This window comes from Lycium ferocissimum, chromosome 10 (genome assembly GCF_029784015.1).
Source record: "Lycium ferocissimum isolate CSIRO_LF1 chromosome 10, AGI_CSIRO_Lferr_CH_V1, whole genome shotgun sequence".
NCBI classification, from domain to species: domain Eukaryota; kingdom Viridiplantae; phylum Streptophyta; class Magnoliopsida; order Solanales; family Solanaceae; genus Lycium; species Lycium ferocissimum.
Window position 1 is genome coordinate 21,010,496 of NC_081351.1, and position 15,736 is coordinate 21,026,231.

The 15,736-nt window shown below is 41.5% G+C and overlaps 1 long non-coding RNA gene across 1 annotated transcript; it reads right to left on the bottom strand.

Annotated features, from left to right (window-relative positions):
• Positions 1 to 411: 411 nt before the first annotated feature.
• On the bottom strand, positions 412 to 4,837 carry LOC132035183 (uncharacterized). The gene is made up of 4 exons (XR_009409193.1): positions 4,504 to 4,837; positions 3,900 to 3,972; positions 1,286 to 1,336; positions 412 to 805 (listed from the first exon to the last, which is right to left on the bottom strand). It is a non-coding gene; the product is annotated as an uncharacterized LOC132035183 (long non-coding RNA).
• Between the last annotated feature and the right edge of the window lie 10,899 nt (positions 4,838 to 15,736).

Genomic DNA, 15,736 nt, shown 5'->3' on the forward strand with positions numbered 1-15,736 from the left:
TCTGGTCCCTAAAAGTAAATAGCGACCAGAAAAATCTGGTCGCTAGAGCCTCCGCCGCTAAAGCCCAATAACGACCAGTTTTCTAACTGGTCCTTAGAGACTTATAGCGTCGGGAAAATATCTGTTCCCTAAAACCCTTTTTAGGACCATATTTCTGGTCCGTAAACGAAGATCAAGCAGCCATATTTTGGTCCCTAAAAACATTTAGTGACCAGTTTTTGCTAGTTTGAATAAAGGTTTTCTAGGACAAAAAACTGGTCCTTAATGATAGTAACGACAGGAACCTGGCTGGTCATACACGATTTGCCACCAGAATATTATATAATTGTAATGTTCATAATCAACTCTATATAGAGAAAAGTATCACTAGCATCAAGCTTTCACAAAACACATCAAGGTTCCAACATTAGAGACCCCAATGCAAATTTCATTAACATGTCAAAATACAAGGAGGGGGACATATACCTTACCTCCAACTTATTCATAGAATTTAAACTCTACATACTACAACCGTATATCAAAATATCCTGGTTGCACCAGTTTGTAATAATACGCAACTAATATATTAGTTGAAAAATAATCGGTTGAATTATAAATTAGATCAAATTAATTATATAGGAATTATATATTTCGTGGCGGTATGGAAAAAGCTGGACAAATTTTGTATTAGCTTTTTGTCTGCAGGAACACATTATTATCTGGTGTAAGAGGCTGGATGCTTCCATTCTTTGCTTCTCATAGTTCTGGCTGCTGATCTTGGTTTTTCTTCCGATCATTATTGCAAATTATGATTCACAAGTCCATCCTGCGAGACAGAAAAGATGTTAACACTCATAACATGTAGGCTTTTGAATTTCATTGTGCTAAAATAATGCTATGGATGAAACAACTTGTTCCATAAAAGTGGTTTATGCCTCTATTACGTTGGATCTATCACAAAGTGATTTGAGCTTGAATAGTTCCTTCAAACCAAGCAACCTATGGGTTGACTACTTGTTGTCTTACTTCATTTGAAGTTGTTCTATCTATTATATCACATACATATATCGGCATTGGCAATATTAGTTCTAAGTATTCCACCTACCTATTATACATATATTAAATAAATGCTTGTAGTAGTAGTACTATGAAACATACCGATGTAAGAGAAAATTAAGCCTAAAGAGATTTAGCGGTGTTTCTTACTAGAGAGAGTGGTACCAAGCTAAGAGTGATGCAAGTTTCGAATCCAAAAAGGTACGGTAATGATTTTTTCACCTATTTCTAATGGCATAAGAGAAGTCACCTAGTAAAATAGTCAGCATGATCTTGTTTCCGGATAGCTTTGGTTGAGTTCCTATCATTCATAAATACCAATTCACATCATTCTAGAGTATATCTAAATAGCTACCAAGAATGTATAGTTAAAGAATGAAGAGTAGAATTAATTTTCTTCCAAAACTAAGCAGGCCAAAAAATTGAACTTTTGACTCTGCAATAGTATTAGTACACGGAAGATTTTACAATTGAGAGAGACATGATATGTTTGATTTTAGCTACGTCTAAAAGAGTTCAGAAAATTCCCAATCAAATAATGCACTTAGAATATACATGTACTTTACGATAGGATTAGAGAAAACGTCGACATCAGTGAACAAACCAAACAGGGAAGGGGAAGAAACATAGAACACTCACCAGAAAATTAAAGAGAAGCCAGCATATTTAGGCAAAGATTTGTGATACTCACTGAATTTCTGTGAGAAAAAATTACAAGAAGGCCTTAATCCCCTGCACTTTAGAATTGTAAATCATGTCACTACCATGCAGAGTTCCTTTTATTAGGAGTTTGGATTACACTCTGTTCATTAGAAGAAATCATTGGCTCTTTCCAGAGGTAAAATTACTATAACATCTTAGTTTTCTGTTTACAAATTAAAGAGTTCTCCTTTAGTTTCCACTTGCCGAATGTCACCAACTGTAACAACTCAAACCCTTGTTTGGAGATTTACGTTCAATTTTCATGTTTTGCAGTCTTGGATAAATTAATATTATTCCCTCCGTCCTAAAAAAATTGTCTTAGTTTGACTTGGCACGGAGTTTAAAGAAATAAAAGGAGACTTTTGAATTGTGTGGTCCAAAACAAGCCTTAGATATTTATGTGGCTGTAAATCATTTCATAAAGTTAAATTGTTTCTAAATATAGAAATGTGTCAAATCTTTTTGGGACAAACTAATAGGAAAGTAAGACAATCATTTTGGGACGGATGGAGTATGTTTTAGGACTTGTTGGCGTGGTTTGGTTGGTAAGCTCAGGTGGATTTCGGCATCATTGGAGACAAGTTGAGATACTAGAGATAAAATGCAGGTGCACGCTCTGGTGTGTGCCACGTACAGGGCAAGTAACCTGCTTTCCATGAGGTGCGTGGCGCATTAGGCATGGTCTATCCTTACTAACATACCAAGACGTGCTAATCTAACAATCCTAATTGGCACAATTTTTAACTCAACAAGCTAGCTCAAGTCACGATATTTATATTGGCTATCTACACCTATCTTTGTTTGCTCCCTCATGCACACTGCGTGTGTGCGGCGTACATGCAACAACTGCGCGCGCCATGAGGCGCATGGCGCACTAGGCATGGTCTATCCTTACTTACGTAGCAAGACGTGCTAATCTAACAATCCTAATTGGCACAATTTTTCACTCAACAAACCACTACAATTCCCGATATTTATTTGGCTATCTACACCTACGCTCTTTTCCCCTCCCTTACTTATAAATTGCATAAAGTTATCAGCAGAGTAAAACAAATAGTGAGAGAACAAAGCTATCCTTACTTCAGATCCTTCTAATGAAATATGATTTTCTTCCCGTAAATTATACAACAAAAGAAGGATAAAAACTTTGCAAAACTCCATATTAAGCATACGTAAGACAACAACAACAACAGGGTACCCAGTATAATATCTAAGAGTGTCATATAAATGTTGTCTTCTTTAATTCAATGAGAAATCAACACAATATTCAAAGAGGCCAACTCTTCTAACTATCTAAATTCTACAAATTTATATCACTTAACAGTTGACACGACTAGTGTACATGAATGGTGTACATGATCCTATATTAAAATAGTGAAAAATAAAAACACTCTAATACTTGTTTAAGAAAAAACTCTAATACCTATTCACTAAATTGTAAAAACACTCTAATACTTGTTTAAGAAAAACTCTAATACCTATTCACTAAATTGTATACTCAATGTAAATATAGTATCACACACGTCGTTCTGAAAAATAGAATATACCAAGATGTAAGAAACATAATAAATACACCAAGTAAAAAAGAATATGATACTTCAACGTCATGACAATGACTTAAGATCAAATTTGTCAACACTATCGCAAATAAATACATGTGTTTCCTTGCAAAAAGTTCTTCTTTTCTGGTTTCTTTGTCAATTATGTAAGCATAAATAAGGCATGCCAACCTTGTTTATTCTAAAGGTAAATTTATTCCTCTCGCAATGACTTGACAAACTTGTCTTCTTACAATATTCTTCCAGTAACATATATCTGTCTAAAAGCATAATCCAAATATTTACACATTAATCTGGAATCTCTCAAGCAATTAGTAATCTTGAATGTTGTGGTTTGAACAGTTCTCTTGTCCTTCTAAAAGCATAATCAAAATATTTACACATCGATCAAGTAGGCTTCAACAAGAGGCTGAGTGTATTTAGCAACTAGGAGTTGTAGAATGTTGTTGAGAAATTGAATCTAACGAGTCAACAATAATGGAAACACAAAATGCCACGTTTCCCATCATTATGATAAAAATCATATATTAAAATCAACAAGGCTTGTGAAAACATTAACTTAGTTAAACAACTACTTACAATCATAGAAGAGCTAGAATCGACCCCGGACAATTTCATTAGCTTGTTGACCCTTGAACGTAGAACGCCACTAAATGATCACCAGTTCTTCCATAAACTAAGGTATAGATAGCACCAAGATGCAACTAAACATCAGAACCGGTCAATTGTTATAGACTAGCAAACTCAATTAAGCACCTCATCTAGTATAAATTGGTAACAAAGTACAACAACCCCTGCGATTAAAGCTTCCATATAGTACATAAAGGAGTGGTTCATAGTAATATTTGGCATGGGTATAATAATATTGAGAAATATATTATAGCATAAACACCCAATAATTAAGCAGAAACAATAATAACATGTATCCATCAATAAAATGAAGAGCAACAATGAAAATAAATGCAAAAAATCACTCACTTTGTCCACAAATGAGATGAAGCGAAACTCATAAGATTAACATCAAAACCCAACAAGACTAAAATAGAAATTTCAGAATGTTAAATTAAGTCTAAATTAGTGAAAGGAAGAAAGGAACTGTAACCAAATAAATGACACACTTCATCACTGACGCAGGTCTTAAATAAAACCAAACACACAAGCATAACTGAAGCAGAAGAGAAAACTGAAATCGGGAAAGCAAACTTACGAATTTCAAGCTAATACTCTTGGAATCTCCTTGAATTGAAATAGGGAAAGCTCATTCACATCTCAATGCTGAGGCTGAAGTGAATGTGATATGGGTCTTGTTGAATCACAAAATCCCCACTCAATCACACAGCATGACAGCGTCAAGAACAAAAATACAAAACTTACCCAAAACAACACACCAAAATTGAATAGTCGTGAACCCTAGAGAAGTAATGAAGAACAGTTCTTCGACATAATTGTGACTTTGAACGAAGAAATCAAGAACAAATTTCAATGAAACACTAGATTAATTTGTCATCAAATGATGAGAATTTAGGGTTTGGAGAGCTAACGTTGAGATTTGAGAATGGGGAATAAACCTATTCGCTATCTTTGATGAATGGAGGAATGTTTAAGTGTTTCAATTTCTTTATAATAATAATATTATATAATAATTATTATAATTTTTATTTATTAAATAATACACTATACAATATATATAAAAAAAATTAGAGGAAATTTGGTTGGCGCCTCAGTCCCGCACAATTCAGTGCAATAGGGACCAGATATTGACAATTTTATGGACGAGGATTAGTCTCCTTGTAGTTAAATTCAGAACTAGGGACCAGGAAAAAATACAGTCCCTAAAGATATACTTTTAACGACCAGATTTGTATCTGGCCGCTAAATGTTGGTTGCTAATAAGCCTTTTTCTTATAGTGTTTGCCCTTTGTCTAAAAACACATGGGTTCCGGGTTTGAAACCCCGCTCAGTCAAAAATTAAAAAAAAAAAAATTGCAAGGCAGAATTTTGGATTCAAACTCTATCTTAAGGTACAACTGTCAACAAGTCAGTGAAGTAGTCGGTTGAATTTAGTTATTAGTGTGTAGGTGGTTCAACTTGTAGGACCTTGAGTTTGTTAGTTAGTTGCAAGATATTTTGATGTTGCATTATATATAAGCGGATACACACGATGTAAATGTAATTAACACTTCATTCTCTCCAATTCACCATCAATAATATCTTTGTTTAACCTTAAAACGGAGAACAATTAAATTTATGCGTGACGCCAAAGATATGTTGGCTAAATTCAATTCAAGATTAAATAGTGAGATAAGCCAATAAATGAATAAAGAAGCAGATCTGACCAACTGTTAAGTACGTCTGGCCTCGGGAATAGAAACCGAGGTCGATATCTTCTGTTAAGAACTTACACGAAGTATAATAAAAATGAACTTAGAACAGATGGGAATGGTTTTAAAAAGATTCTTATGATTGTTAATGTAAAGTGTTTCTGTCCTTGCTATTGCCAACCCCTTCATGAATGATAACCTCCTCTTTATATAGTAGAGGAGTTTCAACCCTAGTACAATTCTAAATAAAGAAAATAAATGCGGTGCCAATTGTTTTTGCCGAGATCGACGCCGAAATATTCGGTTGAGGACGGATATTTCGGTTCTCTCGCTTATGCAAGTCAATCGCCCTTCTTTTATCGCCTCATCCCGGCTCGAACTCGAAGCCTCGTTCCCGGCGAGACGGTCGTATCGTGACCGAGCATAACAACGGAAAACCGAGCGTGCTTGTATCCTCGATTTTACCCGTATATAGATAGTCCCCCGTTTCCCGAGGTACGATTATCGACGGGGGTGGGGAATGGACAAATAAGGCGAAGTACCGCCTCCCGATTACCTAGGACGGGACCTTTAAGTCAAATCTCACTGCCCGATGCTAGGTCATTATTACCCAGTCGCCAAATCTTTTTGGGGAATCCTCCTTGTATCAGAATCCTTGATACGCTACAGGATCTCTTGAATCTTTTTCTATATAAAGCCCATGTCTTCTTTCTTTTTCATGCATCTGCACTTCTTCAAATCTCACTTTGCTCCACCTTAAAACCTACTGATATTCCTGTAGTGAGCCCATAATACTCTTCGAATCTTCAATCTTCTTGTTCCAGGGTGTGAGTACTTATCATTAAGGAGGACCTTCCACGATCATGGCTTACGTACCGTTATTGACTCAGGGTGAAGATCATCATTTGTTCATGCCATCAACTAGAGCCACTGGCTCTGACAAGGAGTTAGAATCTATCGCTGCTGGTATTGTTCCGTCGGATTTTATTTATAAGGACGACTGTAAAGTTCTTCGTCATCTTGGCCCGGTGGAGAATTTCGAATCTTGTATCGGCGATAGCGCCATTACTACGGTCAGGAAAGATTGCCATCTAGGCGCAGACGTCGACATCCTCCCCGTTGGGGATGGTGTGAAAATAAATCATCATGTTGCCGGTTACTCATTATCATACACTTATCCCTTTCCCATAGGGTTCACCCTCCCTGTTCATAGAATAATCGAGGACTTCTGTCGTCGATATCGAATATGTATCGAGCAAATCGCCCCGCAAATTTGGAGGCTCGTGTTCTGCATTGAGAAGTTGGCCAATGCGGCCGGAGTCACTTTTACCCTCGATCATTTGCTTCATTTATACGTACCTCGGGTGATCCGAGGGGGAATTATTCAGATGCTTCCCAGGGGAAGCCGAAGCCTAATCGACCCCGAAGATGATTATGATCGAGGATTGCTTCACCGGTTCGTGATGATACGCACGGTTCAACTTCATCGTCCATCGTCTGTCGATTTCCCGAAGTGTGGAACCCTTCACCGGATCTGGTTGAGCCCACGCTTGAAACTGCTATTTTTGAATGGGTGATTGCCCTTCTCCGGGCTTCTCGTAGCTTAGGCCGTTCTTGGAGAAGAATAGCACCTGAAGGGTGGAAAGGCAAAGACCATGGTAACTTCTTAATCCGATCGTTTCGACCCTCATTTCCCTGTATTATATCCTAACTCAATACCTTTGGTTTCCAGGACTTCGGACGAGGAAAGCTTCCAAGGAAAAGTCGGTAGCCGAGGACGTAGTTCGGGGAAGAAGAACACCTGCTCCATCGAGGCCACCTAGACGCAGGGAGGCTGGAAGTTTTCTCGTTGTGCATTCGGGGGTTGGATCTCGAGTTCGAACTCGCCATATTATGGGGACCCGTCGGGAAATGCCTTCGGGCGAAACTCCACCAACGATTGTGCTCGATAAGGAAGATTTACCTGGATTGGATATCCCCGGGTCATCCGCCTCTGGTGCAAGTCACGGGGATATCTAATCGGTATCACCCGTCATTGCCGCATCCCATGGATAGACTCGGAGATCTCATCCTCCGACTTGTTAGGTTGAGTAAGGTTGTGGTTGCCTAACTTTTGTTTTTCGATTACTGGTCATAGAGTAGGGTTTCTTCTGTTTTTTTTTATGTACTGATGTATCCGACATAGTCAGAATTTTGTGAAATGGAAAAAATCTTTAATGGGATTTCGCAAATTAGTTGTTATCGGACTTCATTGAGCATTTCAAATGTATTGTTTGTACCCAAACCTTTGTGCATGCCCTTGTTATATTCGATCAGCAATCACTTACTCCATAATCCGTAAAAAACCGATATGTTTTGCTACCGGCCACTGTAGTCGAGCATCTTGTTATTAAACTCGGCCACGACAGGTTCAAAACCATACCCTATGCGACCCATTCGGAAGCTTTACTCAATCATAGAGGTGTTCGGGGTCGATTAGGTCCCGATCTAGGTCTCTTCGGTAGGTCGACCCATTTAAACACGATCTGTTGGTTGAGTGGACGCCCCGGTTCCTTCTCGCGTACGCTTCCCATGATTAGATAAGATCAAGGTCCTATCCGTCACATCCGTCTGACATCGACACGTGTCAAAGCCCTGTTGGCTCTGAAGACGATTGCGGAAGGTAGAGCGTCTCGGTCCCACTCTATAAAAGCAAGTTTTCCCCTTCTTTTTTCACTTTCCGACTTTTACCAAAGGGAATATTACCTTCGTGTGCCTTGGATACGTTGATCTTCATATCTTCATATCTTCTTATTAGTTTCCTGTTCAATCTTCAAACCTTCATTCAAAACCTTCTTATCTTCATAATTTCGAAATGACGAGCAAATCTTCAAAGGCTAAAGCTGGTGAGACCTCTTCGGCTCCCTAAACCAGAAAGCCATCGTGACCGACTTTGTTCCTCAAGAGCTTGTTCGACCATTCGGGACTTCAAAGTCGAGAAACCTTCTCAACAGGGGGATCGAGGTGTCGAAATATCAGCCTACTTGTGCACGATACCCCCGAATAAACTCTAGCAAATCAAAGAAGATTATGGGTGGAAAGGTAAGGAGGTCGTTATCACGACCGGGATGAAGCCATAACGACTACGTGGAAGGGTATTTAAGTGTTTATACCTACCTTTCACATTCGGAAAGACACTCGACCTGTGGTGGTCGATTTCGCAAACGGTGCGAGAATACCCTCGGCCAAATACACACCCGTCATTTTGCTACAAACGTGAACATTTCATTCACGGTGCACCATCTGCTCCGGCTATATAGCCCCCGTGTCTTCAGAGGGGGAATGATAAAACTCTCAAAACGAGCTGAAAAAATGCCTTTCTCTGGTCTGGACGAAGATAGAGACCGAGGCGAGCAGGGCAGGTTTGTCCGAATCAGGACGGCGGATCGATTCCCCCGACAAATTGTCGTTTTCCGAGAAATGGAACCCAAACCGTAAGTAACTTTATGTTGATACGATTCGGCCACGTGCCTGCACCTATACTGAACCTTTTATTTATTCGTGTGTATACAACGCTTATCCGAACCCTTCGTGCGGTTCCTAACCTCGACCAGTGGATTGGGAAAATCTACTCCCAACTTACTTATGCCGAACGTACCAGGAGACGTTTGTCCCGGTCCCGTTGGGAGGCCGGAACCCACGGTAAGTCTTTCCCTTAGAGCGTCGTCCTTTCTACTCTACGCAATACGCCACATTAGTTAGGTAATGATTGTTCTTCTTTTTGCTTCATAGATTTGTCAAAGGCTACCAGAATTCGAGTCCAGGAAACTGTCGAGGTCTCAGCTGACGAGCAGGATATCGAAGCTCCCAATCAGGGAGACCTAGTTGAAAGGAGGAAAAGAAAATCCTCGAATCATCTCGAGCTCCTTCCCTGTGCTAGGAAAAGATCGAGGTCGTTATTCGAGAGATCTCATCGGAAGATATCTCGGCCCGTGCTTTGGACGCCGAGGTTGTTGGTCAATTATTGGACCGTTCCGACGACGATGATCGGACGTTGGGTGGGCATCGTTTTCGTGACGAGCTCTCGAGCATGATGCGACTTTGTTCAGTTGCAATCACTCCACCATTGGTGGAAAGCTCAAGTCGAATTCCGGCTGGGTCGAGTGACATCTCGAGGCCGACGGATGTAGGGATCATCGGGTCGAAGGTCGGGGCCTCCGATCACACTTCTACTCGAAGTACGGAAAAACTGCCAGCCGCAGCCGCTGGATCGAAGGCAACTTCATCGGTATCAGGCTCTAAGGTACCTAATATTCCGCCTTTGTACGGTATTGGTTCCGTCCTTCTGATTCAAGTTGTGGCCTCATCTGAAACGATAATTTGCATATAGGATTCTCCGTCGCCATTGGTGGACATTCCCGCCGATGTCGAAAAAGCCAAGGGCAAGATGACCGAGCAAAGGGCAGTCGGTCATGATGGTTATGAAATACCCGCTCCGGGTATGTCGAGTTTTGAGCATTTGTCCATCCCCGTGGCCGATCGTTTCGGGGTTAATTCCGACCCTAGATTGGAGAAGTTATTTCCTGCCCCTAGTATCGACCCGAATCGGAAGAAGCTAATAACCTTCAAGGTGCCGGCCGACATGAACATGCTGCTGGGGCCGGTCGGGGTAGCCAGCTATTTATACCCTCTGGTGTCCCAGGAAGACCATCGAAAAATGGATAAAGTCAGCGAATCATGCCTTTTTAACGAGGCCCAGCAGGCATTGAACCGGGTAAGTTTTGTTCTTGTGCTCGCTTTCATTTAGTTTTAACTTCGTGTCTCACTTTACAATCGTTCCTCTCTCTTATAGGCCTCGTGCTTCATCATGCACTGTTTTCACCGGCTCGGGCATGAAGTGGGCCAACTTCGGGAGGAGCTTAAAAGCAACGGTCGGGGAGGTGGACGAGCTCGTGAATATGTACGAGCGAGAAATTGCAATACATCTCGTCTCTCCCTAACCTTTCTATCTTGAAGTCGGACCTAACAGTGGCTCGAAACGAAGCTGCTGAGGCTAAGCGGGAGCGCGATCAGCTGGCAGAGACAGTAAGGGCTTTCGAAGTTTTCAATAAATATATAACGGCCGATGCTAACGCCCTTCCTTCTCAGGCCCGGGCTTATGTTAGCCAGATCGATCAACTTCGGGCAGAGCTGGATGCGATCAAGCCCGAGTTTAATGCCCTTCACGAAATGACCATCGTTCTTTGTGGCCGAATGTGATATTCTCCAGAAGCAACTTCAAGCGTCAGTGGAACAAATCAATGGCCTTAGCTCATCACTTGCAGCGGCCGAAGCGGAACGGGATCGATTGAACCGGGTCATCATCGATCTGCTAGCTGAGCATGGAAAGGCTCTTGACCAGATCTCGGGTTACGACGATATGTTAGAGTAGTACAAGGCCAATGTGACTTGCCTGTGAAAAGCCCGTAATCTTCGAGCTGAGTACGAGCGGTGCTTATCCCGAAGGAAAACCCTCGAAGAAGTTCAATCCACTGGTGTGGACTTATCAGATCTGATCGAGGAAGCCAAGAGGCTTGAAGCAGAAGCAAAGATTGCGTTCGACCCTGAGGATTCAGATATCGACCTCGAGTCAGCCGATGAAGAGGCTGAGGGTCGGAGTGAAGGTGGGTTCGGGGCACTTGTGTCCTTCTTTTGTTTTACACCTTTGTTTTGAGGGCCACTAGTCAAAGCCTTTGTAAATCTACTTTATGTATGTATGAATCAAAATTTGTATTTGATATTTACAAAATACTCCTCGGTTCATTGTTTGTTCGGTTTATGCCATCATAATAATTTGCTATATTGTTTCGGCCAGGATAAAATTCAGATGGTAACGGCTCGTGATTGGGTTTTAGTTCGTGTTGACGTTAGTCGTTGCTTTATTTATAATTTGCAAGGCAGACCCGATCACGACATTTTTGCGTTTTTAGACCGTGGTCTTTAACCGTTTTAGGTCGCAGCTTTCGAGCTTGCATATGTTTTTTAGACCGTAGTCTTTAACTGTTTATGCCATAGTTTAGACCGTGGACTTTAACTGTTTACACCATAGTTTTTCGGTATTTGGCAACATTGGATCCTTTTGATCGAAGTAAGGTTTTTATTGAAAAACCGGCCAGAGATGCATTCACAATTGTTGTCGCGGCAAGAACAAACTAAGTGGACACGATTCAATCGATCGTTTGGTCCTTACATCTGATCCTATCGTTCAGGCCTTGGCTTTTACATAGTTATCACTTAACTCATGGTATAATAGTCCCCTAGTATTCGAGTCCGAAGTATAAGGGCTCGGGTACTATTAGCCCGGTATGTGCAGTCCCCGATCTCCGGTCTTTGATCGGTATACTCTATATGTGTAGCACGCTGTTCAGCGCTGCCTCATTAAAAACCTTGCCGAAAACCCACTTCGGGACAAAATGGTCAAAGGGAAAAAGAGTGCAGCACGTGCTTTCAGTCCTAAGTCTATGACTTTCGAGTATCCGCTGTGTTATTTCGTTGTCCCTCGGGCTGTATCCCAGCGAGGTTAGATCGAGAGAGAAGAAAGCAAAAGAAAAGTTATTCATACCTTTAACAGTAATATCGTTTTAGGTGTGCTACATTCCAATTGTTTTTCAGATGTTGTCCGTCTTCATTCTCGAGCTAATAAGAACCTTTTTCGGTCATTCCAGTGACTCGGTACGGTCCTTCCCAATTCGGGGCTAATTTCGCTTCGTGAGGGTTCTTCGTATGAAGTGTGACCTTCCTCAGTACCAAGTCCCCAATCTGAAAGTGTCTGAGGTTGGTCCTCCGGTTATAATACCTTTGCATCCTCTATTTATGTGCGGCTATCCGGACATGAACAACTTCCCTTCTTTCGTCCACGAGATTCAGATTAACAGACATGGTTTGAGTCCCCAGTGGCATAACGGGATCTTAAGCTTGGCTCACCAACCTCGACAGGTATCAGGGCCTCGACTCCGTATATAAAGGAAAATGGAGTCTCCTCGGTACTTGATCTTACCGTTGTGCGATAGGCCCATAAAACCTCGGGCAGAACCTCCTTCCATCGGTGCTTAGAGTCGGCCATTCTTTTCTTTAAATTCTGCAGTATGGTTTTATTGGTAGACTCGGCCTGGCCATTCGCGCTCGGATGATACGGGGTTGATAAGATTTTCTTGATTTTGTATTCTTCGAAAAACTTACTGACCTTGCTACCTATGAACTGCTTTCCGTTATCACAGGCGATCTCGTGGTACCTTCGAATCGACGAGATTCTATGGTCGTAAATGAAATCAATGACCTGCTTTTTCCGACTTTCTCGAGTGCACGTGCCGACCCATTTAGAGAAATAATCGATCATAAGTAAAATAACTTGCGTCTTACACCAGGGCCCATGGCAAAAGATCCCACTATATCGATGCCTCATTTCATGAATGGCCAAGGAGAGAGGACCGGATGGAGCTCTTTCCCGGGTTGATGTATTGACGGGGCGTGCCTTTGGCATTCATTACATTTTCGAACGAAGGTTTTGGCATCTTGCTCCATCTCGTTCCAGTAGTATCCTGCTCTGATCAGCTTGCGGACCAATGAATTGGCTCCCGAATGGTTTCCACAAGTCCTCTCGTGAACTTCCCTCAGAACATAGTCAATTTCCCCTGGTCCTAGGCATCTCGCCAAGGGGCCATGGAATGACCTTCGGTACAACTGGCCATCAACCAAACAAAATCTAGCTGCTTTAGTTCGGAGGGTCCTTGACTCCTTGGCATCGGATGTGTTAACACCCGATTTTGTCCCGTCTTCCCCAAAATATCTACTTTACGCTTCTAGTGTTTTCAGCAACTTATGAAATAATTATTTATATTTTACTATAATTATTAACTTTTATTAGATTTTAACTCGGTAGCCCTTCCGTTCGATGGGGTTGCGTCGGGGATCGGCTCTTAGCCGTTTCTATTCGCCTTGGTGATGGATGAATTGACGCGACAAATACAAGGTGAGGTGCCTTGGTGTATGTTGTTCGCAGATGACATAGTCTCGATTGACGAGACTCGCGAGCGGAGTTAACGATAGTGGAGGGTGGAGACGAGACGTTGGAGTCTAAAGGATTTAAATTGAGTAGGACCAAGACGGAATACGTGGAGTGCGAGGTTCGGTGGCCTACCGCGTGAGGTTGATGAGGAAGTGAGGCTTGGTACCCCCGTGCCATTCAAAAGAAAGGAAGTTTCAAGTATCTTGGGTCTATTATACGGGGAGATTGGGATATCGACGACGATGTTTCACATCGTATTGGTGCGAGGTGGATGAAATGGAGACTCGCCTCGAGTCTTTGTGTGATAAGAAAGTGCCTCCAAAACTTAAAGGCAAGTTCTACAAAGTGGTGGTTAGACCGACTTTATTGTACGGAGCGAGTGTTGGCCGGTCGAAGAAATGTCACATTCGAGAAGATGAAAGTCGCGGAAATGCGAATCTTTGCGGTGGATGTGTGGACACACTAGGAGGGATAGAATTAGGAATGAAGATATCGAGACAAGGTGGGAGTGGCATCGGTGGAGGACAAGATGCGGGAACGAGGCCGAGATGGTTTGGGCATGTGAAGAGGAGAGACACGGATGCTCCGGTGCGGAGGTGTGAGAGGTTGGCTATGAATGGTTTCGGGAGAGGTAAGGGGAGGCCGAAGAAGAAATGGGGAGAGGTGATTAAGGCGGGATATGGCACGAGTTTCAGCTCACCGAGGACATGACCTTAGATAGGAGGTTGTGGAGGACTCAGATTAGGATAGAAGGCTAGGTGGCGTACCCTTTCACCATAGTAGTTGCAGTTTTGCTCACTTGTCCATTGCCTTTTGGTTTATGCATTTGATTGCTGCTTTTATTTGTTGGGACGTTGAACTTTGATTATTTTATTTATTTTTTTTTTTTTTTTTTGAAACTGGTAACTTTTATTTGATTATTTTATTTATCTTTAGTATTAAATGCTTCTTACTTTCTGGATGGTTCTACCATTACTTTCTCGCTTTTGGTATTCGTGTTATCGTATTGCTTTCGATATGCTTGGCCCTATCCGACCTTTGTCTTGTTTTCCCTCTTGTCTTCCTCTCTTCTCTCTCTCTTGAGCCGAGGGTCTCTCGGAAACAGCCGCCCTACCTTTCAAGGTGGGGGTTAGGTCTGCGTACACTCTACCCTCCCCAGACCCCACATGGTGGGACTATACTGGGCTTGTTGTTGTTGTTGTTGTTGTTGTTGTTATTAGATTTTAACGGCGTTTCATTGTTCTATTACAATCACTAGCGGTCATTATTCTTATCACTATTATCCTTATTATTATTATCATTATTATTATTTCGTTATTATTATTACCAGTATTATTATAATTCGCATTTTAATCATTTCAGCATTTTTACCATACTACGCACACGCGTCGCATTTATTTTCGCACAATTAAATAATGACATTTAATTACTGTCAATTTTCAAAGAATATTATTGCACGACCATTATGACGTCATAGAATTCTATTTTTTATCTGAGTATTAATAAATACATACTTTTTTTATTAGGTAATGTTTTAACACACATTAGCATATAGTTAATTAAAACGGGTCTTTTATTTAAATTTAGAAGTCCATAATCAATCCCAAATTACTTGGGTCAAAACCTATTTTGTATGAGACCAGCCCATATTTTTAAAATCAGCCAAACCAACCTAGCCCACCGTCATTCAGCCCATCCTGCAACCGACCCAGCCTACAAACCTACCCGACCCGACCCGAGTTCCTAAACAAAAGAAACCCCTAGGGTTTCATATCTTGATCCGCCGCACGCCCTACATCTCTCTCTCCTCTTTCTCTCTCTTCCCTTCGTCTCTTTCACCGACCAAAATGGCAAAATCACAGGGTTCTTTCGATCCCCCAGGCCGTGTATGGCCATATCGGGAAGGGCTATTAGTGCTGTCCCTTTCCCGTCAGTTTTCAATCGTTGACGAGGGTAAGAAACTTTGTTTCTTTCTCTTTCTTTTCGGCTTGCGTCTGAAATTCTTAATGAGTTTTGTTTTGTTTCTTAATGGGGTTTCTGATCATTGTCATTCGAACGTTGTTGACCAAAAAAAAAACCCGCCCAAAATTTCAAAC